The sequence below is a fragment of the Bos mutus genome, chromosome 6 (genome assembly GCF_027580195.1).
Source record: "Bos mutus isolate GX-2022 chromosome 6, NWIPB_WYAK_1.1, whole genome shotgun sequence".
Classification (NCBI taxonomy): domain Eukaryota; kingdom Metazoa; phylum Chordata; class Mammalia; order Artiodactyla; family Bovidae; genus Bos; species Bos mutus.
In genome coordinates this window covers 65,352,031-65,379,027 of record NC_091622.1, presented here as the reverse complement: position 1 = coordinate 65,379,027, position 26,997 = coordinate 65,352,031, and the positions used below count along the sequence as shown (strand labels likewise).

The window sequence follows — 26,997 nt, the reverse complement described above, 5'->3', positions numbered from 1 at the left end:
ATGTAACTTTAAAATAATAATAACATTAAAAGTTGTTGATCATTATTTGACACTGAAGATTAGCAGGAATAGAAAAGAATAATTTAAGTTTACTAGCTTTTGATGTTCTGTTTTGTGTCAAATGTTAAATTAAATGTTATCTATGTATTATATATAATAGATTTTTCCTAGTTCCAACTATGAAATGTCTACCAGTCCAGTTTCCAAGTTTATCTCTAAAAATACCATGCTCATTCCTTCCTCCAGTATTCACATATTGCCTATAACTAAAACCATTTCATATCTCCCCTTTGGATACCCAGATCTTTCCTACCCTCCAGGGTCTAAAATAAAGTTCTCTTTTTTCATGCATCTTTTTTTTTAAATCAAAAAGTATTGCCTATTAGAAAGGATAGGGACTTGAGAGGTAGACAAACTCCTGAGAAATCTGTATGCAAGTAAAGAAGCAACAGTTAGAACTGGAAAAGGAACAACAGACTGGTTCCAAATCGGGAAAGGAGGATGTCAAGGCTGTATATTGTCACCCTGCTCATTTAACTTATATGTACATCATGAGTAGAGTACATCATGAGAAATGCTAGGCTGGATGAAGCACAAGCTTGGAATCAAGATTGCTGGGAGAAATATTAATAACCTCAGATATGCAGATGACACCACACTTATGGGAGAAAGCAAAGAAGAACTAAAGAGCCTCTTGATGAAAGTTAAAGAGGAGAGTGAAAAAGTTGGCTTAAAACTCAACATTCAGAAAACTAAGATCATGGCGCCTGGTCCTATCACTTCATGGGAAATAAATGGGGAAACAGTGGAAACAGTGACAGACTTTATTTTGGGGGGCTCCAAAATCACTTCAGATGGTGACTGCAACCATGAAATTAAAACTTGCTCCTTGGAAGAAAAGTTATGACCAACCTAGACAGCATATTAAAAAGCAGAGACATTACTTTGTAGTCAAGGCTATGGCTTTTCCAGTAGTCATGTGTGGATGTGAGAGTTGGACTATAAAGAAATGTGAGCACTGAAGAATTGGTACTTTTGAACTGTGGTGTTGGAGAAGACTCTTGAGAATCCCTTGGACAGCAAGGAGATCCAATCAGTCCATCCTAAAGGAAATCAGTCCTGGGTATTCATTGGAAGGACTAATGCTGAAGCTGAAACTCCCAATACTTTGGCCACCTGATGCGAAGAGCTGATTCATTGGAAAAGACCCTGATGCTAGGAAGGGTTGAAGGCAGGAGGAGAAGGGGATGACAGAGGATGAGATGGTTGGATGGCGTCACCGACTCAATGGACAGTTTGAGTAGGCTCCGGGAGTTGGTGATAGACAGGGAAGCCTGGCATGTTGCAGTCCATGGAGTCACAAAGATTTGGACACGACTGAGCTGAACAGAAACTTGGTTTTGAAACCAAGTCTGCTTATTTATGTGACTGTGTAGACAATTTTAGCTTTCCTGATCCTCCATTTCCCCATAAAATCATAAAGTTGGTGTAATAATTGCCTCACTTTTTATGAGAAAAATGTTACAACATGCTAAACATCTGAAGATTCATAAAGTGTTAACATATTTTCTCTAGCATTTAATAATCCAAAGTAGCAGCTCACAAGATGCATAAGCCTCAAACTTGTGTCTGTTTGATTTACCCATGTTTTAAAATGTTTACATTAATTTCCAGCACTAGAAAAATATTGATATTTTAAATAAACCTCTAAACTCTTGTTTCTGTTTAGAAAATTTGAAGATCTGGGAACCCTCGACCTCTGTTACTAAATGGCAGCAATCCATGGGTAGCTTTTCTGAGAAAACATGTTTCAGTGTGGCTCAGTATCTACTTTGCCCATTGCGTGCACTTATTTGCCTTTCTTGGGTCTGATTATCATTTGAATTTGCTATCCTAGTGTTAAGCCATTTATTTTTGTATTTGAATATATTCTACCTTTCATCTTTTACTATATGTGTATATATATATTTCATAGTCTGTGCATGCATGCTCAATTGCTCAGTCATGTCCGACTCTTTGCAGTCCTATGAATTGTAGCTCACCATGCTTCTCTGTCCATGGGTTTTCCCAGGCAAGAATTCTTGAGTGGATTGCCATTTCCTTCTCTGGGGGATCTTCCCGATCCAGGGATTGAACCCTGGTCTCCTGTATTGCAGGCAGATTCTTTACTGCTGAGCCACTGGCGATGCCCATCATAGTCTATAGTGTTTAAAAATACCATGTATTTTAATGTACCTTGTTTTATATATAATGTATATTGTATGCCTTATTCTATTATATGTTATAAACATATAAATGGGGCTACCCTTATAGCTTCATTGGTAAAGAATCCACCTGCAATGCAGGAGACCCTGGTTTGATTCCTGGGTTGGGAAGACCAATGGAGAAGGGATAGGCTACCCACCCACTCCAGTATTCCTGGGCTTCCCTTGTGACTCAGCTGCTAAAGTATCTGCCTGCAGTGTGGGAGACCTGGGTTCGATCCCAGGTTGGGAAGATCCCCTGGAGGAGGGAATGGCTACCCACTCTGGTATTCTGGCCTGGAGAATTTCATGGAGTGTACAGTTCATGGGGTTGCAAAGAGTCAGACATGACTGAGCAACTTTAAGGACTTCCCTGTAGCTAAAATGGTAGAGAATCTGCCTGTGATACAGGAGACCCAGGGTTCAATCCCTGGGTCGGGAAAATCCTCTGGAGAAGGGAATGCAATCCACTCCAATATTCTTACCTGGAGAATCCCATGGGCAGAGGAGCCTGGCAGGCTACAGTCCATGGGGTTGCAAAGAATCGGACACTACTGAGTGACTAGCACACAGACATATATAAATAAATTCCTAGATGGCACATATGAGATTTTAAAAAATCTTCAAAACTCTACCAGCTTCTGGTTGTTGTGTCACATCATAAGTTAATAAATACTGGTTAAATTATAGTATAAGGTTAAAAGGTGTAAAGATGTAATGTGTCCGTGGAGTTAATTTTATCTATCATCAGTGTACCTTCCATCTGTCTATGAAACTATGAAGGAGGATACATGCAGAGGGGGGAAAAACTTATTTTTTTTTTTCTTTTCAGCATCAGGATTGGTTTTTCAGGGTTTTTATTCTGTTCACTGAAACTTTAGTACGCATACATTCTGAAAATTCTTTGTTTTGATCAGTTTTTACTTCTGTAGCTCTCCCACTGGGAAATTTTACTTGTTCTTTGTTTAATTTAGCTGTTACATAAATATGTTGAAATGATCCATTATTTCAATTCCTACTGTGAAAATATTTTGTAAGCAGCAGTATTAAAGCACTTTTTTTTTTTCCCTCTCAGCTGTATAGATCATAGGAATTTGAAAGCAGCCAGAGAATATAAACCTTATCCAGCAGACCTCCTCATGACACCACTGGGGCTCTGGAAAGAAAATGTCCACAGCTCACCTCTAGATTGAAGAACCTCAAGTAGGGCCTAGCATACATGACTCCTGTTCCAACCAGTGTTTAAATTTTAAATAGTAATTCAGCTTTTTATGATGATGTGAAGCAAATAAAATTGATTTCACTGAAATAGTTATGTTTTCAACCTCATAATCTAAATCAACTAGTATTTATTAAACTTAGTATGTAGTTTTATTTTATTTTCACAAGAGCTGTGTGGGATATGTACTGTTATTATCTCATCTTACCGCAGGGAAATCTGAGTGACTTTTTGAGAGTTAGAAAGCTAGTGATGGTGGATGTGATATTTCCACTCTGGCCATCAGACTTCAGCTTCCATGTCTGTAACCACTTAGGCCACCCGCTTTGTCATCATGTGCTTATTTTCTCTATTCTGTCTTGCATTTGTCATGTCCATGTGTAAGAACTGATACAACGTTGACAAAGTTTTCAGTCTATCTGTGATTGTTTGAATGTTAACTTCTAAAGTTAAAAATTTCTACCTTCATTACACAGTTCTATCAAACTGTATCGCTACTGTTCTGATTCACCATTTCACCTATCTGTGAAATTCTGAAATTGCTATAGTGGTGATTTTCTTCCTCTGCAAATACCTCTACTGATGTTTGCCACTTTAAAAACAAGCAAACAAAAACACTTTAGGTATGATGACTTTGGATGAGCAAAATAATTCTTTTAATAAGTATGCCTCAAGCCTTTTCTCAATTGCTCAAAAAAATCTCATTTCCCATAGAAATAATTTTGGTCTTCAATTTTCAGTTTCACCCTTTTTATGTAAAGAGTGCCTGATGGGATGAAAAGCTGTGTACTTTCTATTCAAGAGAGGGTTTTTCATTCAACTTGTTAATGTCTTCATTTTTACAGAAGCTATATCCAGTGCTGGATGAGGCACTATGTAGGAGACCAAAGGATTGGAAGTTGGACTTCACAGTTGAGAATTAAAACATATGAACAATTGGTTAAATAACTTAAATCCATATAAGATGACCCTGAGCAGTGAAAGTCAGTGTTCTAGTCCTCTAGTGCTGAGCTAAAGAGAGTATGTGAAATAAAGCACAGTTGAGTCAGGTGATGTTAATCAAGGGCTTTGGAAAAAAGTACCATCCAGTTCTGGTTCTGTAGTCATATCCTCTGCCTGGCTTTCATTTCTCACTGATCTGTAAGAAATTGGAGGAGGCACATAAGTAAGATTCTGGGCTATCTTTTTTGTAACACTTTATTTTTCTGACTAGAAAACAAAACCAGACTTAACTGTGAATATTTAGAAACTATAAAAAAGTATGAAGAAAAATATTGTCATCCAACACCCAGAGAAATCCATTGTAAACAGTTAATTTTCTATTTTTCCAGGTCTATGTGCTTAACTGTTTAAACATCTCTTTGTTGCCTTTATATTATATATGTTCAACAAATTTAGGATCGTATTGTTTATGTACAATTTGTTTATTTTTAGTTCACTTTTTCTCACTTAGCCCAGAACTCAGAGGAGCATGAAATGCATGACTAGTTTGCATACGTTTAGTATTGCTCAAAAGGATGTTTTAATGCATTTGTCGTGTTTTCTTCTGTGATGATTAGTGTATTGTTATTCTGCTATTACATCTTCTCTCTTCATTTTTTAATTGAAGTATAGTTGATTTATAATATTATATTAGTTTTAATTGTATAACATAGTGATTGAATAATTTTATAGATTATACTCCATTTAAAATTATTATAATGGCTGTATGTGCTGTGCTATACATCATATCCTTGTATCCTACTTTGTAGATAATAGTTTGTACTTAGTCCTATATCTCTTGCCCCTTTCCCCTTTCTCTCTCCCTGTTGGTAACCACTAGTTCTCTCTATCTGTAACTTTGTTTCTGTTTTGTGTTTCTGTATTCATTTTTTTTTTTATTTTTTAGATTCCACATATAAATGATATAATACTTATCGTTCTTTCTTGACATATTTCATTGCGCCTAATGCCCTCCAGTTTCATCCGTATTGTTATAAATGGCAAAATTTTATTTTTTATGGCTGAATAATATTTCATTATATATCTCTCATATCTTCTTTATACATTCATCTGTTGGTGGAAACTGAGGTTGCTTGCTTTCATATGGTGGAAATTGCAAATAATGCTTGTAAGAACATTGGAGTGCATATATCTTTTTGAATTAGTGTTTTCATTTCCTTCAAGTACATATGTATTAGTGGAATTGCTGGGTCATACGATAGCTACATTTTTATGGTAGATAAATTTTGAGGAACCTCCATACTATTTTCCGTAGTAGCTACACCAATTTATATTCCCACAAACAGTGTTTTAGGGTTCCCTTATCTCCGTGTCATAGCTGATATTGTTATTTGTATTCTTTTTGATGATAACCATTCTGACAGGTGTGAGGTGATACCTCACTGTGGTTTTATTTGATTTCTCTGATGATTAGTGATGTTGTGCATCTTTTCATGTGCTGGTTGGCCATCTGCATGTTCTCTTTGAAAAAAATGTCTAGTCTGTTCTTCTGCCAATTTTTATTCTGTTTATATTTGGTATTGAGTTGTATGAGTTGTTTGTATGTTTTAGATATTAATCCCTATCAATCATATAATTTGCAAATATTTTCTCCCATTCAGTAGTTTGTCTTTTTGTTGTGTTGATGTTTTCCTTTGCTGTGTAAAAGCTTTTAAGTTTAATTAGGTCCCATTTGTTTATATTTGCTTTTGTTTTCTTTGCCTTAGGAGGTGGATCCAAAAAAATATTATGGAAATTTTTGTCATTGAATGTTCTGCCTATGTTTTCTTTTAGGAATTTTATAGCTTCTGGTCTTACATTTAGGTCTTTAATCCATTTTGAGTTTATTTTTGTATATGGTGTAGCCATATGGAAAAGGTTTGGCGATTCCTCAAAAAATTAAAAATTGATCCCTGGATTGGGAAGATCCCGTGGAGAAGGAGATGGCAACCCACTCCAATCCTCTTGCCTGGAAAATCCCATGGACAGAGAAGCCTGGTAGGCTACAGTTGATGAGGTTGCAGAGTCGGACACGACTGAGCAACTTCACTTCATTTCATAATCCAGCAACTCACTTCTAGGTGTATATCCTAAAGGAATGAAGTCATTTCCATAGGGAAAGATAGCTGCACCCTTATGTTCATTGTTTCATTATTTACAATAGCCAAGGTATGGAAATAAGTATCTGTTGATGGGTGAATGGATAAGGAAAATATCCTGTACAGGTTTCTCACACTACTTGAAAGCAGAATGTTCCTATGAAACCTTTCTTAAGCTGAAATGGCCTAAAGTGAAGCAGCAGTTACCTTATGATACACACATCTCACTAACAGATGCATGAAATAAATCTAGATAAAGCACACATGCTCACACACAGTTCAAACTATGATGACTTTATGCTAAGATACTGAGTGTAGTTAATGGGGAAGAAGCTTGGTGGCGCCACTCTAAAACAGATGCTGAATGCTATTTTCACTTTTTGCCTTTTTTCATATATGTGAAAAGTCTTCTCTGGATTTCTTTTAACTAACAAAAACTGGTACTAAAAGCCAACTGGTGTAAAGCAAACCTTTGAAAAAGCAGGATTCTATATATCCTGGAGGATATGTATCTCCTGGAGGAGGGCATAACAACCCACTCCAGTATTCTTGCCTGGAGAATCCCATGGACCGAGGAGCCTGGTGGGCTACAATCTATAGGGTTGCATAGAGTTGGACACAACTGAAGCGACTTACCACCCAGTATGCACTAATATAGTATGTTGATTATTGATACTCATAACTAATATATAAACATTGTGTAATATAATTATTATATAATATTTTCTAAATAATATAAACTTATTCAACCATAAATAGAAGAAAATTCAATTTCAAACAACAAGGATGGATCTTGAGGGCTAAGTGACTTAAGTCAGAGAAAGTACTGAATGATCTCATTTATATGTGAAATCAAAAAAAAAATAAACTCAGAAACAGAGTTGCAGTGGGGAGAGGGAAATTGGGTGATAATGGTCAAAAGGTACACACTTCCAGTTATAAAATGAGTAAATTAGGGGGATATAATGTATTATGTGCTTGAAAATTGCTCAGAGTGTATCTTAAATGTTCTTATGCACCCACACCCACACTGCCCTACACACATGTAACTGTGAGAGGTGATGGCTGTGTTAACTGGCCTTACTCTGGTAATATTTTGCAATATATTGTTGTTGTTCAGTCCCTCAGTCATCTCCAACTCTGCACACACCAGGCTTGCAATATATATATCTACCAAATTGGCACATTGTAGCCATTAAACTTACCCTTTGTTATATGTCAATTATATCTCACTAAAGCTGGGAGAAAAAAGGCATCTTCTTACTAGAACACAGATGAATTTGTACTGAACTGCAACGCAGGTGCTCTTGGGGGCTACCTACTTTGTTGGATCCTGTCATAAACCAAAACACCTCCAATGGCAACTCTACTATCCTCAGTGCCTATATTCCCAAGTAACATTTATTGCCTCTTTATTCCTCTGTCATTTTCAATTCCATCACTGCTCAATTTCCTTGTCATTTCTTAGTTTGAATCCAAAGAGAAAGAAGTACATTGGCTCCAGCATTTTTTAAACTTGAACCAGTTCTCATTTATTGTCACAAGCCAACCCAATGAATTCACTGTCCTTGGATTAGATGCCTAGCCCAAGATGACTGACTTCTGTTTCTATGGGGACATGGAAATGTGGTACAAAGCCTGGCTGCCTAATAATTGCACTCATCAGGAATAATGGTTTCAGCAGCCTGCTATGGTACTGGCAAGCAATGCATTTGGCCTATGGAGAACAGCAATTTATTCTCACTAATATATGACTTGGTAAATAACTATACTTTTTTTTTTTTACAATGTTAGTAATTAATTTACATTTCTGCAGTGTTTCATAGGCTAAAATTGTGTTCACTTATATAATTTCATGTGATACTTCATATTACATTTTAGGGGAATAGAAAATGGATCTTAAGATATGTTTTCCATGTGTGATATCTATACTATACATATTATTCTGTATTTGGGAAATTTACAAGATACTTATGTTCATTTAGCAATCTGTTTCTTTTTCTTGAAAATGCTCACTAACTTGTTCTAATAAATAATAATTATCCCTGGATGTAGGAATAATTAACACTAAGAATGATAGTTGATAGAATCACACAGTTGATAGAATTTCTGGAAAGAGCTGTATACCTCACTCAATTCAACATCTTCATTTTAACAATGCTGTGTCCATTTATCCATCTTTCTTTAGATCATTAAGGAAGACATGCTCTGATTTTTAATTATCTTTGCAATAAATTCTTGGAATTAATCACCTAGGGAAAAATGTTTTCTTTCATAAAATGAAATACTTATTTTTGTTGGAAATAAGGTTACAGAACTTGTTTTTCTGTCTTTGTAATAGCTGTGAGAAAGCACAGGGCTGGATTTAATTTTCAAAACAATTACATGGGCATATTTTTCAAAACAATTATTGTCTTCAATTCATTAGACAAATTATTGAGTGAACAAAACTATGGGTTAAGCATTTTGTAGGCCCTTATATTTAGCTGTAGTTTGTATATGTTTATCTAATGGTGTATTTCCATTTGATTGTGTAAATGCATATTTCCATTTTCATGCAAGCCACCTCAGTCATTTGGAAAAGTAGTTTTCCAGTCAGGTAAATCTTATCGAGCACATACTGTGGGTTCAAAAGTACTTCAGTGAAAAGCTAATAGGAGTAAATACTGTGGAGGGATATATATTCTAGTGAGGATTGGACAAAGAAGATTAGGAAAACTGTTAGTAATAAAATAAGTTGAAAACGCCTCCATGCCATGATATAATTCCCCTTGCTTCATGGTGCCAAGGACATTACTGAGAATAATGAAACCTGCTAACCCAAACAAAATGAAGTATATCAGCAATTGATTTAACTTTTAGCATTAATAATGGAGTAAAACCTTGGGAAGAGCTGATGGTGCAAGATGGAGAGTTGCATTGCTAGCTTAGCAGAATATCTATAGAGAAATATACTATAAGTATATATATACACACATACATATGTATATACCCACATAAAATATATTTATATATATATATATGTATATATATGTGTTAGGCAGAGTAAATGCATATATAATGTATATGTTTACAGATATAATTGACCCTTGAACAACACAGATTTCAACTGCATAGATCCACTTATAGGCAGATTTCTTTCTATAGTAAATGCTATAATACTACCTAATGTGAGTTTGGTTGAATCCACAGATGTGGAATTGAGAATATGGTGGAACCATTAATTCAGAAGGCAGACTGTAAAGGTATAGAAGAATTTTTATATGTGCTGATGGTTGTCACCCTAACTCCTGTGTTGATTAAAAGAGTCAACTCTGTATAATATACACGTACATATAACACATGTATACACACACACATACATATAGATACCACATATTGCATATGTAAAATAAAAGGGAAACATTTTGCACGTTTTGGATAGTATTGTTTTCTAATAGAACAGGAATAATGAATACTTGTGTATCTTTTATACAGTTTGCCTCTCTATTTAACTAAGTAAGTGCTCAATATATCTTCAGTGAATAAATGAACAAGAAAGAAACTGCTTTCAAAGCATTATAGGAAAATAGGATGCTCACTGTAGATAAATGTAGATAAAAGCTGAATATTAATGATACTAGGGCACAACATAGGTTTTGATTATGTGACAGTGTTTTATAAATAGTATAAGTTTGCTTACAAATTATAGATGTTCAAAAAGTGGCAGGGCAGTTTCTTTCACTGAGACATACCTAGTTAATTCAGGGCCTTTCACATAATACATGCTCATTAGATTTAGTTGTATTAATTTTTAAAAAATGCACATTAAAAGCTAATCTGAGCATGTCTAAAAACAAAAGTTTAAAAATAAGTTGTTAGCCACTTAGTAATTAAAATGAACTGACTTTGATTAATATTAAGTGTTAACCAGTTTTGAAATACCAACTTTCAAAGCCTTATAAACAGTGAAGTAGCACAACTCTGGCACTAATTGGGTCTTCCTGGGAGCCTAATAAGGCTGAATGTCTTTTACTTAGGAATGCTACTTAGTGCTTTCTCCTCAGAAGGAGGCTGGAGTGAAGGCGGCTGGGACTTTGCTTCTTGTGTCCCTTCCAATGATGATCACCTATAAGCTGGCTAGAACACTAAGACCCACCTCTTCACAGAAACATCTGCAGGGACACTCATCATTGCTTAAAAAACTTAGTCTTTCATTGAAAGGACTAGTAGTATTAGTGAATGACCTCCTAAGGCAGAAGGAACTGAATGCTTACTGGCTTCTACCAATGTGCACGCAGAATCACTGCCTCTTACCTTTCTGCCAGCAAGGTGTTAAGTAGAGGATTCCAAGGCTGGAATGGAGATGGCTCCCCTGGTTTCCTTGTTCCTGTAATTGGTGATTACCCCCTGTGCCCCTAGTAGGTCAGAGGACTCAACTTTCTCTTTGCTCTTTATCTCTGTGTCAGATTTGTCTGAAGAATCTGGAGAAATTTCTCTTGGAGAAATGCTTTTCTCTTGGTTTTCCTCCTACCTCACTAGTCTCTCTTTGTTCGTCTTTTCCCTGGCTTTTTCATAATTCCTTAGCCTCTAAATTTTGTAGTAGCTCAGGACTTGCATAAATTTCTACTGATGCATAAAAAAATTACATCAAAGTTGGCTCAGATGGTAAAGAATCTGCCTGCAATGCAGGAAACCCAGGTTCAATCCCCAGGTGGGGGAGATCCTCTTGAGAAGGGAACGGCTACCCATTCCAGTATTTTTGCCTGGAGAACTCTATGGGCAGAGGAGCGTGGTGGTCCCTGCTTGGGGTCTTTGGTCTTTGTGTCACAAAGAATCAGAAAAAACTGAGCAACTGACACTTTCCAATTGTTTTAAACAGCACACATATATTATCTCACAGTTTCTTTGGGTCAAAAGTCTAGATGCAGCTTAAGTAAGTCTTCTGAAAGACTGCAGACAAGGTGTCAGCTGGTGTGGAGGTAACATCTGAATCTTTACTAGAGAAGAATATATTTCCAAGCTAAACAGGTTGTTGGCAAAATACATTTTCTTAAGGCAATAGAAGTGAGGGCTTCATTTCTTGGCTGAAGTTCAGAGACATTACAGGAAGCCAGATAGAGGCTGCCCTCGGTTCTTTGCCTAGTGGGTTCCCCAACATGGCTCTTGCTTCACAGAAATCAGCTAGCAAGGGAAAATCTCCAACACTGTGGGCACTATATACTTTATTGTAATACTGTGCTCACAGTGTCAATCATGTGCATGCTGTCATGTATTCTGTTGGTTAGAAGCAAGTTACAGGTCCTGCCCACATTCTAGGGAATGGGAATCAAACAAGAGCATGATACCCAGGAGGCAGGAAGGAGTGAGGCACCTTAAGAATCTACTCACCCCTAAGGCTGGTCTCTGTCATCTTTCTTCTCTGTCTGTACTCACTTCCTCTTGTATCTCATGTCTTTATACTATCAATGAGTTTACAATCCTGTTTTATATTTAAAACTTGATATCCTTCTGTAAGGGGCTTCCTCTGTAGCTCAGCAGTAAAGAATCCAGTGTTCTCACCAGGAAAAATCTCATGGACAGAGAAGACCGATAGGCTAACAGTCTGTGTGGTCACAAGAGACAAATGTGACTGAGTTGGCATACACAAGCACATACAAATCCTTCTGTAAACTCCACACTGATAAGACGCTGCATTCTTTATATTGTTTCTTTTGAGTATGTCTGATAGATATCTAAAAAATTCAAATATCGAAAGTCAAAATAATTGTTTCCCCTAATAGTAAAAATAATTGCTTCACCAGTGGTTTCACAGTCCCACTAAATGGCAGCTATATTCTATGCTTTCAGTTCCTGAGATCAAGAAACTTGTGTCATTCTTGACTCTTCTCTCTTATCCAAGACCCAAGTTATTAAATCTCTTACTTTTTAATTAGTCATTTCTTGATTATGCTTATCAATGTAAAGAAATTTAGGAAAACAATAGAATGGGAAAGACGAGATCTCTTCAAGAAAATTAGAGATACCAAGGGAATATTTCATGCAATGATGGGCACAATAAAGGACAGAAACAGTATTGACCTAACAGAAGCAGAAGATATTGAGAAAAGGTGGCAAGAATACACAGAAGAACTATACAAAAAAGATCTTCATGACCCAGATAACCACAATGGTGTGATCACTCACCTAGAGCCAGACATCCTGGAGTGCAAAGTCAAGTGGGCCTTAGGAAGCATCACTACGAACAAAGCTAGTGGAGGTGATCGAATTCCAAGTGAGCTATTTCAGATCCTAAAAGATGATTCTGTGAAAGTGCCGCACTCAATATGCCAGCAAATTTGGAAAACTCAGCAGTGGCCACAGGACTGGAAAAGGTCAGTTTTCATTCCAATCCCAAAGTAGCACAATGCCAGAGAATGTTCAAACTACCACACAATTGCACTCATCTCACATGCTAGCAAATTAATGCTCAAAATTCCCCAACCTAGGCTTCAACAGTACGTGAACTGAGAATTTCCAGATATTCGAATTGGATTTAGAAAAGACAGAGAAACCAGAGATCAAATTGCCAACATCTGTTAGATCATAGAAAAAGCAAGAGAATTCAAGAAAAACATCTGCTTCATTGACTATTCTAAACCTTTGACTGTGTGGATCATAAGAAACTGTGGAAAATTCTTAAACAGATGGGAATACCAGACAGTCTTACCTGCCTCCTGAGAAATCTGTATGCAGGTCAAGAAGCAACAATTAGAACCGGACATGTAATAACAGACTGATTCCAAATAGGGAAAGGAGTAGATCAAGGCTGTATATTGTCATCTTGCTTATTTAACTTATATTCAGAGCACATCATGCGAAATGCTAGACTTGATGAATCACAATCCAGTTTGTGATGAATCACAAACTGGAATCAAGATTGCAGGGTGAAATATCAGTAACCTCAGATATGCAGATGACACCACATTTATGGCAGAAAGTGCAAAGGAACTAAAGAGCCTCTTGATGAAAGAGGAGGGTGAAAGAGCTGGCTTAAAAACTCAACATTCAAAAAACTGAGATCATGGCATCCAGTCCCATCACTTCATGGTAAATAGATGGGGAAACAATGGAAACAGAGATTTTATTTTCTTGGGCACCAAAATCAGTGCAGATGGTGACTGCAGCCATGAAATTAAGAGACGCTTGCTCCTTCGAAGAAAAGCTGTGACAAGCCTAACATATCAAAAAGCAGAGATATACTTTGCTGACAGTGGTCATGTGTGGATGTGAGATTTGGACCATAAAGAAAGCTGAGCACTGAAGTTCGATGCTTTTGAACTGTGGTGTTGAGAAGAGTCTTTTGACTTTTGAGTGTCCTTGGACTGTAAGGAGATCAAACAAGTCAGTCCTAAAGGAAATCAGTCTTGAATATTCATTGGAAGGGCTGATGCTGAAGCTGAAGCTCCAATACTTTGACCACCAGATGCAAAGAACTGATTCATTGGAAAAGACCCTGGTGCTGGGAAAGACTGAAGGCAAGAGGCAAAGGGGACAACAGAGGATGAGATGGTTGGATGGCATCACCGACTTGATGGATATGAATTTGAGCAAGCTTCAGGAGTTGGTGATGGGTAGGGAAGCCTGATGTGATGTGGTTCATGGGGTCACAAATAGTTGGACCTGATCCTTATGTTCAGGTAGCACTGGGACCTGATCTAAAATATAGGTCCCTTGGCGACTCTGGCAACTGGAGTCATAATGAGAAGTAACCTCTATCTGTTTTCTACCAGCCAGCTCAGCGCCTGCTTCTACCGGGATGGACCACGTGACACTCCAGCCCCTCAGCTTTCTGACTTTGCTGCTGATGGAAACTCTTGTGATTTTACAGTGTGCCAGAGTTGCCTCTCAGCAAACAGGTCTGCTTTTGCCTTAATGAACCTCTCAGTACAGAGTAGGAGGTGCAGGTAATGGGAGTCACATACGTCCTGTCTTAATATACTCTGTCTTCAGGGTTTTCTCTTCTTGGGCCTTCCTGCTTTTCTTCCATTATTCTTTTTGTTTTTCTTTCATACCCACATTTTGGAAAACGGTTATTATCTGTTTCTGGTTAGGTAGGGCTTCCCATCATCCATTTACACTTTGGTTGAAAGTATTGAATAAATATATCATTTTCTCCAGGTGTGTTTTTATAGAATAGAAAAAAAGTGTTCCTGTGACTAGAATTTGAGGCATTAAAGTGGATTTAGGGCACAAACAGTAGAGACGTTCATAATTGTTTCCTTGAACTCGCATGGATGAGGTAGCTGCCTATATTTGTACATATCAGGTGAACCTTGATCAGAACTCTGCCTATTTGGGCTTGGACACAGGTAAATGGTGACTCATGGAGGCAGCTGACAGATAAAAGAGTGTGGTCTCTACTACATGGGTTTAGAAAATTTTACAGACTCCTTCTGTATCTCCATAGGAAGGCAGGAACCATGTCCCCTTCCTTTCATATGCTTTGCAGTTCTTTTCTTTGTACTTTATTTCTTCAGGTTTGTTTAATCAGGTGTTGCTTGTGTAAAATATTTTGTTGTTGGTGGAGTAGTTCTATGGTGATTTTCTGGATAATATAGCTCACTCTTTACTTTTTGCCTTTTTCTGTTTCCTTGAAACCTCATACTAATTCTCTAATTATATTTTTAGGAATCTGAATCTTGAACTTTGTGAGGAGAACATCTGAGCTTCAGTGTTCCTGTCAGGTAATGATAAGATATGGAAAAGGCCCATAGCGCCACGATTAGAATTTCACTATGAGTGTCAATTTTAGATAATTTTAAGGAACCCATTTTTTTATGGGGGCGGGGGAAGTATGGAAAGTGCTAGTAAGAAATTATAAACAAATAAAATTAACAACAAAGTCGGGGTGAAAAGTTGTATGTACTTCTAAGCAGTGTATTTATTATTCAGAATTAGTCCCACCACAGAAAGAATGGGGGGCATATGTAAATAGGTAAATGTTTCCAAAATAAGATTAATTCCTATCTGTCAAAAATGTTTTATTTGAGAGATTAATTTGATAATCTTAAAATGAAAGCAGTTGGATGAAAAATAAAATGTGTTTATTGCCAGCAAACATTTTGGAGAGGTAAACACTTATTGCAAGTACTGTACAGGCTTAGAAAGATCATTTTTTTAGCTAGCTGAGACCACCATTTGTTTTAAAATGCCATCCATCATTTCAGTGTTAAGAGCGCCCCCTGGTGTGATTGTATAATCATGCTTATGAGAAATTTAGGCACTATCCTTTTTCATTTTAAAACATTTTTATTGAGTACTCTTTTATTGATACATATAGTTGATTTTTAATATTATCTTAACTTCAAGTATACAGTACAGTGATTCAGAATCTTTGTATATTATACTCCATTATAAGTTATTAAAAGATAAAACTTAAAATTCTGTGTCCTGTACAATATCCTTTGTTAGCTTTTTTATATACTGTTTTTTAAATCTCATTTTTCTTTTTTTTTTTTCATTTTTCTATTATATGGTGATATGACTTCTTTTCCTGCTATGCCAGCCAGACCAGTATGATGTGTAACTATCTGAAGAAATGTGAATTTATTTTTTGCCTTGCCCTTATCCATTTTTATATCTGGAATCAGTGGTGAACCTGAATGTAGAATTTGGGAATACTAAGCCGTAAACTCCTTAAGTTAAAGTTAATGATCAGTAATATATGCTTTGGTAAATATTAAATTATATACTGAGATAAAATTTTACAGGGTAATAAAATTCTTTGATGGTGGTAGCTTTGTTCAGTGCCAAATTTCTATAAACAGTTTCTTTTTGGTAAACTCATGAACATTTTAATAATTAAATATGAGAATTAAGACATCACATTTTACTTTTAAAATATTCATTGTGTGAAAAAATTGATCTTAAGTTCTAAGTTTTTTTTTTATATTCTAGTACCCTCCTATAACCACAGAAATTCCAAATATAAACATAATAATTCATCCTTGAATCATAAACAGAACTCTTACCCACCCCCTGAAATCACCCTCACTCCTGTAAATTATCATTCAAATGTGGCAACAGATTGTCTATTTTATAACTTCATTTTCCCTTGCATTTAATATTTAGTCCTTGGGGTGTAATTAAACCATCCTTGCAAACTGAAAATGTGTATATTATTCTAAACTACATTTCTGTAAATTTGGTAATTGCAGTTATATTCCCTCTACTGTCTCTTCTCCAAACTTAAATTATCATGATGATATTAACCATTTCTTTTAGGTTCTAAACATGATCATTTATAGGGCTATCACACTGAACTCTTTGGAGTAAACTGGTTTTACTTTCATTTTCTTCTATATGGTACCTCTTTCATTGAATTCTGAAGTTAGAAGTTCAGCACAGGATTTATATTATGTCCTGGCCTGTTAAAAGGATATTTTCTAAAATATAGAATTAAAAAAATCAGAACAGTGAACCTATGATAGTTGACCTGTATTTGAATCTGTTGTTGAAATTTACTAGCATTGTGACCTTGAATAAATCGGTATCCATCACAGAGCCTTAATCTCTCTGTAAAAGGGGAATGCAAATTGCTACTTTGCAGAATATTGTTAATTCGTCATTTATATCAATATGCATTTAAGATTTACTATCTGTCAGATTTAAGGCTGGATGCCTTGTGAGCATTTCATTCTCAAAATAATTCTGTAAAGTGGGTGCTGTTCTGTGTTATTGATGAGGCTTAGGCCAAGATTTCTATTGTTGTCTTTCTGATTTAAAATGAGCTTATAAACACTATGCTTTGTATTTGTTTAAATCATACTTACTCATTTCTGTTAATTCATTGATTTTATTGTCCTTAAGGTCAAATCATCTCCCAATATACAAACGTACAAGAACCCAATCTTTTGAAAAAGAAGAGCTGGATCTTTTAATATGGATGCTCTTTATATTTGGAAATCAGAATTACTTTGGGGATTTATTCTTCTACACAATTTTTTCAAACCAGGCAACGCATTAAGAGGTTATTAGCATGGTTGAGCTGATAGTAGTGACAAGGACTATTGGGTTAGTGAACTTTGAGGTACGTTTATGCATACTATAAAGTAATAAATGCTAATCATGCTTCCAACTCACCATTTCTGCTGGTTTTCTCTGGAGCTGGAACCATAATCTATTCCTTTGTGCCTTATTGTTCTTATTAGTATTTAAGTATCTAATTACTAGGAATGGCTTTGTGAAGGCTACATCATTTTCCTTATGGTTTAAGAATTTTCCCTCATGTTTTAGATACCAGATTTTATTCTTTAATTGCTACAGAAGCTAATATAAGTTTCTCTTTTTGCTAATAAGTTGTTTTGAAGACTACTAAACAACTCAGTAAGGAAACGGTGTGAACAGGCTTGTTCTTTTGGAACACTATCTCTAGGAAAATCATCATTATTGAATCCATGAATGAGTGAAGAAATGGGAGTTGTTTTAGTTTTCTGCCCTCATTTCTGTCCCATTTCGGAACTTAGTCTCCTGCCTGCCCATTACATACACATACACACACAGCATTTGGTGAGTTTATTCTTTGACTTGTTTAATGTTCATGGAATCCAGTCTCTTTTTTTCCCCAAATCCTATATTTTTCATTGTAACAATTGGAATACTCCTTTATTTTTCATATTTTTCATTGGAACAATCATATTTTTCATGGAAACAAATCATATTTTTCATTGGAGCAGTCGGAATACTCCTTTAACTGAATTCTCCCTCCAGTGTTACCTGTCTCCTATAAATTGTCCCCGGTAGCACCAGAATAATTTTCTGAAAACTTAGAGCTAGTAACAGCTTAAAATTATTCATTGTCTCATTGTTCAAAAAGACTCTTTGGTTCTTGCTTACCTGTCTTCTGATTTGCCTCACTACCGTTGTCTTTACTCTTTGAATTCTGTGCTTTGCACTACTGAATACGTTACACATCCCAGAATGCTTTCCTGAGCCTTTATGCACTAATGCATTTGCCTTTATGCTGGTAACATCCTTCTGCATTTCATCTGGTAAGCTCCACTTTTTCTTCTCTGACAGTCAGTCCTTCCCTCTCAAAACTCACCCCACAAGCACATAGAGAGTCTAAGTGCTTCTTTAGTGGACAATTGCAAGATCCTGTGCTCACTTCTGTTGTTACAAAGTTTAGATTAAGGAGGGCAGCTTTAAAGCAAATATTGTGTTATATTATTCAACATACCACAGAGCCAGATATTTAGAAAATGCTCAGGACTACTTTATTTATAAAACCCATAAAGAGGCTTGATGAAAAATAAATATTGTGTTAGGATTCCCATGAAGATCCCATGCCTCAGTCAGGCTTGTGGATCTGATTGATTTCTGTCAGCTGGGCAGGATAGTGAAGCAGCCATCAGCTGACTTTATATGCTCTCTTTCATTTACATTGAATCTTTTACATTTTCACTTAAATTGACTTTTTCCCAGCACTCATGCACTTCTCAGTACCCCTGTGTGACAGCAATTTCTTGTGACTTGTTCTGTACTCATTCTCTTCTTCTTACTTGTGGAGTCAAGAGAAAGAAAAAAAAACCCACAAATTCCCCATTATCTCATTCTCCTTGTTGCTATGGGAGACAATCTGCCATAATTCTGTCTAATGAAATATAAACAAAAATCCGATGAAATTCCTGGGAAATTTCTGCATTCTTGATGTTGATTTTCTTGTCTTCCTTCTGGCCTTTTCTTTCTTGTTCCTGGAAGGTGCTCATGATGACTGGAACCTTGCTACTTTGAAAGATTAGGAATATTGCTGAAATTTTAGCCATGACTTACTTGAACTTCCAAATCAATATCAGTAATCTTCTTCCCTTGAACTTATTATGAGAGACAAGTGTCACCATTTTGTGTTTAAGTCATTGTTATTTGAATTTTCTGTTGCATCAACTGACTCGGTTCCCAAATTGATACTTCTTACAGTTGAAATGAATGCCTTGGAAGTTAGTGGTATAAGTTTTTCACCTGTTCCAAGTGTTTTGTATCTGGTAACTCAACAGCCATGTATTTAGACCTATTGTCATCATATACTACACTAGACACTAACGTATAAGGTCTAGAACATCATTCCTATGTAGATGGCTTACAGTCCCATAGATGCATATAAACATAAAATTAATTGTGATATTATATATGAACTATGATGAATTATGACAATAGAATATGAAATCGCATATATAATATGGTAAACACTTCAGCAGTATATGTAAAAAGCCTAAGTGTGTACAGAAGACAGTATTTACAATTTGATCAAGCTCTCCTAAAAACAAAGCTGCAATTTTTGAAATCAGAGAAATGAACCTCTTTTCTGGGATTTCAGGCACCTTGGACAGGACAGTGTGGGTGGTTACTTACCTTTATGGGTCTGTCTTCTGACTCTCACTAATAATTAAAATGAACACAGTCTCTGAAACCAGAGATAAAAATCTACACTTTGAATTGCTGACAGGCTATCTTTGGAAAGTCAAATTGGTGAAAAGCAATCTGTGGAGAAGGAGTGGCAAGAAATGACACAGGAAGTTGCCAAGGATTCTGTTGACACAGAATAGTAAGCCAAGAGCTGTGACAAGGATGGCAGTAAACAAGGAACTGAAGCTCGGTGGTTGAAAGGCAAGAGTTAGTTAATGGAGAGAGACATCAAAACATCAGGCAGCCAACAGCCCGGAACAGACTCACAATGAGGGAGGGCTAGGGAACAAGCCTCCTCAAGAGAGCACAAAAATAGGCTGCTCTTCTCCGGGACTCTCGGCACAGTCTGTGAGGAAAGCCAGAAACAGATCATAATAAGGACACTATTTATAAAATTACAGCCACTCAAAGGAGTTAAAATGAGAAAATGGTCTCAAAATAGAGCATAAAAATTTTAATCGGTCAATGTTTTGAAAAGCACTAAACATTCAAAGAACTTGCTTCAAAAAGAGAGTCCAGGGACATTGGCATTGATTTCAGTGCTTGATCTTGAAGTGATGTTTTTTTGGTACAGATTTTGAAATGAAAAAATGTTCAGGAAAGGCAAAAATCAATGTGGAATAAAATTTCTGGGCTTGGGCCAAATGCCATTCAGAATTCTCAGGTCTTGGGCTAAACTACAGAAGGAAATTTGAGCACGTTACTATTTCTTTTAACTGTGACACAGGGTTTTCCCAGAAGATGAATGAGAGGAAAGCTGCCAGTGATCCAGGTTTGAATAATAAGGACTGGCCATCTCTAGTCTACCACACACTTGAGAGAAGCTATGAATACCAATCAGGCAACAAGACATGTTGTGTGATCACAGAATACTCCATACTTTTGCTCTACTCAGGATTAATGGACCAAGTTATGCTTTGATAGATGACTCCCAGGGTCTGATAGAAAATTATAGACACTTTTCTGTGGTACAGTTCCAGTCTTCCTGAAAAAGAAAAAAGAGGATAACTAACAAAAATAAAGAGATATTTTGGCTTCTATGACCATATTGCATCTGCATTCTTCATCTAATGAAGGATGCTAATTACCTTGTTAAAATGGAATTTGATCAAGAGTGATTTTCTGGTGTGTGTGTATATATATATATATATTTCATTTTTATATATTTTTATATCTGAAATATATTAAATCATTTATTACAAATTAAATTATTTCTAATGTAAGACATATAGATAGTTCATTCGTTTTTTTTTTTTAGCTTTTAAAGTGCTTGCTGCCTCTGAGGAAGCATGATTACTTTGCATGATGTCAAATGCCACAGAATAAGGGTTTGACCTAAATACCTTTTACCTTTTCTTCATAATTTGATGCTTATCTAGAATATGCAAACTCATCTAAATTTTCTAGGAACTATTTTGCTTGTAGTTGGCAGGCTGCTTTGCTTCATCTGTGAAACACTAATGTGCTTTCAAAGAGTATACTGTTTTCTAGATTTATGTTCTAGGCATCCAGAATTCAGTAAATGCCTATGTTCACTTTATTCATGTCTTCTCTTTTTGAAGTAGCTTCACTTATTTCAACCTCAGTCTCAGAATGAGGAGTTTTGACCTTTGGTGTCTTTTCATTTATAAATCTGTTCTATGGTTTATTACTATTATTGTCCTTAACCAAACCTTACCTTCCTTTTTAGTATTTCTGAAATGTAGCAAACAGCATGAGGCTGTATGTGTGCATACATGCTCAGTTGCTCAGTCATATCCGATTTTTTGTGACCCCATGGACTACAGCCTGCCAGGCTCCTTTATACATGGGATTTTCCAGGCAAGAATATTGGAGTGGGTTGCCATTGCCTCCTTCAGGGAATCTTCCTGACCCAGGGATCAAACCTGAATCTGCTGCATTAGCTGCATTGTCAGGTGGATTCTTTAACACTGAGCCACCTGGGAAGCCCGTGAGGCTATATAGAAACACAAAAAAGAGAATGTTATAAAAAACTCTTGGTGGATATATAATCATCATTACTTTTCTAAGAGCACTGTCTCTTCCTGTTGATGAAACCTATCTCCAAATAATATATTCCTGATTTTGATAAACAAGGTTATGATTATAGTGAGTCATTAATATTTGATGAATATAACTTGAAAATTACGTTAGATTTCCAAAAGAGATCAAGGTCATATAATAATCAGGAATTAATTACGAATTTGCAAAGAAGTTTTATTTAAAGAGGCATTTTGTTTTTAACTTCTCAGTATCTTCCTTAGATTATTTATATAGGAAGATATTTTTTTCTTTCAAGAGTTTTCACCTATAGAAAACCAAAGGTAATGTTTTCATTTATTTGTGCCTCTACTTGTATGTTTGGGTTGGATCTCACTTATATGTTGCACAGGCTTCCCCAGGTAAGTCTGATGCACACCAGTATTATAAGAACATTCTAAAATACTCAATAAATGCAGAGTGAAAACTATTATAATGAGAATATACTTAAAAATATGTTTAAGGTTTCTGTGTTGATTTCAAATTAAATATAATTGCAAAGTATGTGTTGTGGACTGAATGTTTGTGTTTCCCCAGAATTCATTTGTTAATTCATTCATCAAAATTCATTTGATGGTATTAGGAGGTGGAGCCTTTCGGAGTTCCTTAGTTTAGATGAAGTCATGAGAGTGGAGACCCCATAGTGGGAACAGTGTTAGATGTTAGAGGATTATCAATATAATTAATATAAGAAGGGGAAGAGACTAGAGCTCTATGTGAGGACACAGTGATCTATGATACACTGCAAGCCAGGAAGAGAGCTCTCACCAGGAACCAAATCTGCCAGCACTTTGATCTTAAACTTTGCAGCCTCCAGAAGTGAGAAATTGTATTGTTCAAGCAATCCAGTCTATGTATTTTGTGTTACAGTGGCCTGAACAGATTTAATGGTATGAATTGGAAGCCAGAAACAAATTGAAAATTTAAATACCTTTTTCTAACTAAAGTTGACTACTAAACTTAGAGCTGCCTCAATAAAGAATGTAACCAAATGACCAATAGTAGGCATTACAGAAAAGATGATCCATTAGGAAACAGAATGTTTGGAAAATGTAGTGCAGATACATCCTATAGCTAAATTTAAATATGGAAAAACGTAGTTAAGCAGAATGCCTAGAGAGACATTGTTCTAATTTAATTGGATCTTTGATAAAAGTTGAGCTGAATGTCCTTTGTGACTCAGTCATTGCTGACAACTTTATCATCAGTAAAATGTTATCCTTATCTGCTCTCCCTTAAGGTAATCAGAATTGAATTGTTTGCTTTTGGAAACTTTACCCTGAAGCATAGTTCTCATTCCACAGTACTATCAAGGGATGAGGATTAAGAGCCATAAGTGTTTGTAATGGGACTCTCTGACATTACCTTTGTGTGATTTGTCACATTATGTTATTAATGGAATATAGAGAATTATAGATAAATAATTCAAGTTAATGATTTTATTGAAAGAACTTTTATTTATTTTTTTTTATTTATTTTTTTTTTTGAAAACTTTTAAATCTTAGCTGTTAAAGGTGTTTATTCATCATAGAGAAAGAATTTTGTAAAACAGGATTTAGGAGATTGATATAGTCTAAAATATTTAAAGATGTATCCTGATTCTGCACACTACTTTTTAAAATTAATGGAGGTTTAAATGGAGCTCTATCTATAGTACTTATTTTGTGCTGGGCATTGAGTTAAATGTGTATACACATAAGCATACACATATAAAATCTCATTGCTATATAATATATATAGTCTGATTTCTGTAACAGCCTAGAAAATTAATGTATTTGTGAAAATGACATGAGTTTGTGTATTTGTATGTGGATTTGAGTGTTCAGAGCAATAGCAAACAAAATTGCTCTATTATCAACTGGAACATAATTGTATTTATTATTATTATTGCTGTTGTTAGTTAAGCTTGTTCTAAAACTTGAAGAAATAAAATGAAAACTTAATAGAACTCTCAGAAATAAAATGCTAAATTAAAAGCATGGAAAAGATAAAAAAAGAAGCACTAGAATTATCAAAATAGTGTATTCAGAGGAGTGAGAATCAGGAACAGGGCAGAAACAGTAGAAGACTTATGTTTTATCTCATAAACCTATTTTAAAAAAACATTTGATTTTTTAAAAATATGATTTTATAAATAGGTTTCAAATGTAACAAAAAAATAATTTTATGAGTTAAGAAAAAGAAATGAAGTGCTTAAGATACAAACTGTCAGAACCATTCTAGGTCGCTTTAGCATCAGGTAGGAAAGAAACAAGTTCATCAATTAGGTAATTACAAATTAATTAACTTTAAAGTAGCAAGATGTGTAAGATCTTTCTTCTTTTACTACCTTTACTTGATTCCTTGTCTCCATTGGCATTCCTCTCCACTCTTACTCATGTTAGATTTGAGTTGAATGTATATTTGAAAATTGTATAGTGTTACTCTGCATGTATGTGTTCATGTGTTTTTAGTTTACATAAATTATGACCAGTGGGCTTCCCGGATGGCTCAGCTGGTAAAGAATCCGCCTGCAATGCAGGACACCCCAGTTCAATTGCTGGATCAGGAAGATCCGCTGGAGGAGGGATAGGCTTCCCACTCCAGTATTCTTGGGCTTCCCTTGTGGCTCAACTGGTGAAGAATCTGCCTGCAGTGTTGGAGACTGGGTCTGATGGCTGGGTTGGGAAGATTTCCTGGATGAAGGGAAAGACTACCCACTCCAGTATTCTGGCCTAGAGAATAAATGAAAGTCAGTCACTCAGTCCATGGGGTTGCAAAGAGTTGGACATGACTGAATGACTTTCACTTACTTATTCTATTTAATAGGTTTTCTGATCAGCCCTGTTTTTTCTTGTGATTTATTAATTCTCTTAATAGTATTCATCTAATTTTATTCTTCTGATTGTTCCCTTGAGTTCGTCTCATGCATATACCACATTTTACTCATCTTATCTCTTATGATTGACACTTTGTATTACCAAGAGGATTCTATAGGTCACATGTGGATATAATTTTACTAAGTACTTCTTGATTGCTTTTCTAAAATAGTTTATAGGCCTAACAGTAAAACCTGGAAGCTTAACTTCACTCTTATATTTTCTAACATTTGTACTATGCAACTTCCTGATTTTTGTCACTTTGAAAATTGGTATTTTGAAATTTGTATTACTTAGTAGTGAAGATGAGCCTCTTTTTCACATATGTAGCCTTTGTTCATTCTTTTGGGTTTCTTGTGTTTTCCTTGACAATTTTTAGGAGCTTCTTATATATTCTCGATTAATACTTTGCAACATCTAGTCTTTAATATCTTTTAATTTTGCTTATAGTATTCTTCACTGAACAGAAATTCTGCATGTTTTGTCAAATTTAGTAGTTTTTTGCTTTATATATATCTTAATCAAAGTTAATAAGGTGTAATTTATATACAGTAAAATGCACTCATGCTGAGGATACAGTATGAAAATTTTGACAAGTATATACATCTGTGTGCTTACCATCACAATGAAGATACAGAAAATTTCCATCACACCAGAAACTACCCTTGTGACCCTTTGCAGTCAATTTCTTCCTTTTGTCTCCAGCCCCAGACAACTAATGTTCTCTTTTCTGTTGTTAAAGATTAGTTTTGCTTTTTCTAGAATATCATATAAGTGGGATCATGCAGTGTGAACATTCTTTTTCACTTCTTATACTCAACATGTTTTTTAAAGAAATTAAAAGGAGAAAATGTATCTCTACATACATACACATACACATATATGCATGCATACATATATGTGTACGCATACACAGTTAGATGTATACATACTATACATATATGTACAGTTTATATTTCTTCTTGTGTATCTTATATATCATTTCTTTTTAATCCTTCAGACTTCCTTTAGCATTTCTTTTAGTGAACCTCTGCTAACTCATTAAAAATGTTTTTCAACTTTATTTTGGAAGAGTAGTTTCACTCGATATAGATTAGTTCTTAGCTGAATTGTTTTTTCATTTGTGCTATGGACACATCATTCTCTTCTGGAATCCACTGTTTTTGATATAAAACCCATTGTTGATTGAATCACTATCGACATCTATGTAATATGTCAATTTTTCCCCTGCTTCCAGAGCTTTTTTTTTTTAATCTGTAGCTTTCAGAAGTTGACTGTGCAGTACCTGAGTGTGATTTTCTTTGTGTTTACCCCACTGGGAGTTTGTTAAACTTCTTGGATATGTAAGTTAATAATACTTTTTTCTTTCTTTTTTCCTTTATATTAAGTTTATGAAGATTACAGCCCTTAATTCTTGAAATATTTCTCTTTCATTTGTTGCCTCTATTCTCCTGGTACATTGAATCATTTGATGTTACCCCAGAGTTTCTGGGGCTTCCCTGATGGCTCAGACAGTAAAGGATCTGCCTGCAATGCAGAAGACCTGGGTTTGATCCCTGGGTTGGGAAGATCCTGGAGAAGGGAATGGCTATACACTCCAGTATTCTTGCCTTGAGAATTCCGTGGACAAAGGAGCCCAGTGGGCTACAGTCCTTGGGGTCACAAAGAGCCAGATACGACTGAGTGACTTTTCACTTTCTGAGTGAGTACTCAGAGTCTCTGAGCCTTTATTTATTTTCTAAAGTTTTTGTCTCTTCAAATTCTATTCATTCTAATGATCTACTTTCAAATTCATTGATTCTTTTTCAACTAGTATTGACCGCATTTAGTAAAATTTAAATTTCAGTTTACTTTTTAATCCAGAATTTCCATCTCATTCTTTTTATAGTTTCTATTTCTCTGCTAAGATTCCATATCTGTTCACACATTGAAGTGTTTTCCTTTAAGTTTTGAATGGTGATGTTTAGTCACTAAGTCCTGTCTGACTCATTGTGACCTCATGGACTGTAGCCTGCCAGACTCTTCTGTCCATGGGATTGCCCAGGCAAGAATGCTGGAATGGGTTGCCATTTCCTTCTCCAGGGGATCTTCCCCACCCAGGCATCAAACCTGTGTGCTCCACTTCTCCTTCATTG

General features: G+C 35.7%; 1 protein-coding gene across 3 annotated transcripts in view; it reads left to right on the top strand.

The window, feature by feature from the left end:
* The window catches only part of COX7B2 (cytochrome c oxidase subunit 7B2), a 136,627-nt gene that overhangs the window by 38,052 nt on the left and 71,578 nt on the right, over positions 1-26,997 (top strand). The window contains exons 2-3 of one of the 3 annotated variants that reach the window (XM_070372939.1): positions 14,294-14,419; positions 15,192-15,247. The gene's annotated coding sequence lies outside the window, so the exon portion shown is untranslated. Of the gene's footprint in view, positions 1-14,293; positions 14,468-15,191; positions 15,248-26,997 lie in introns of all 3 variants that reach the window. The other 2 variants (XM_070372938.1, XM_005892921.2) reach the window with 2 other exon arrangements.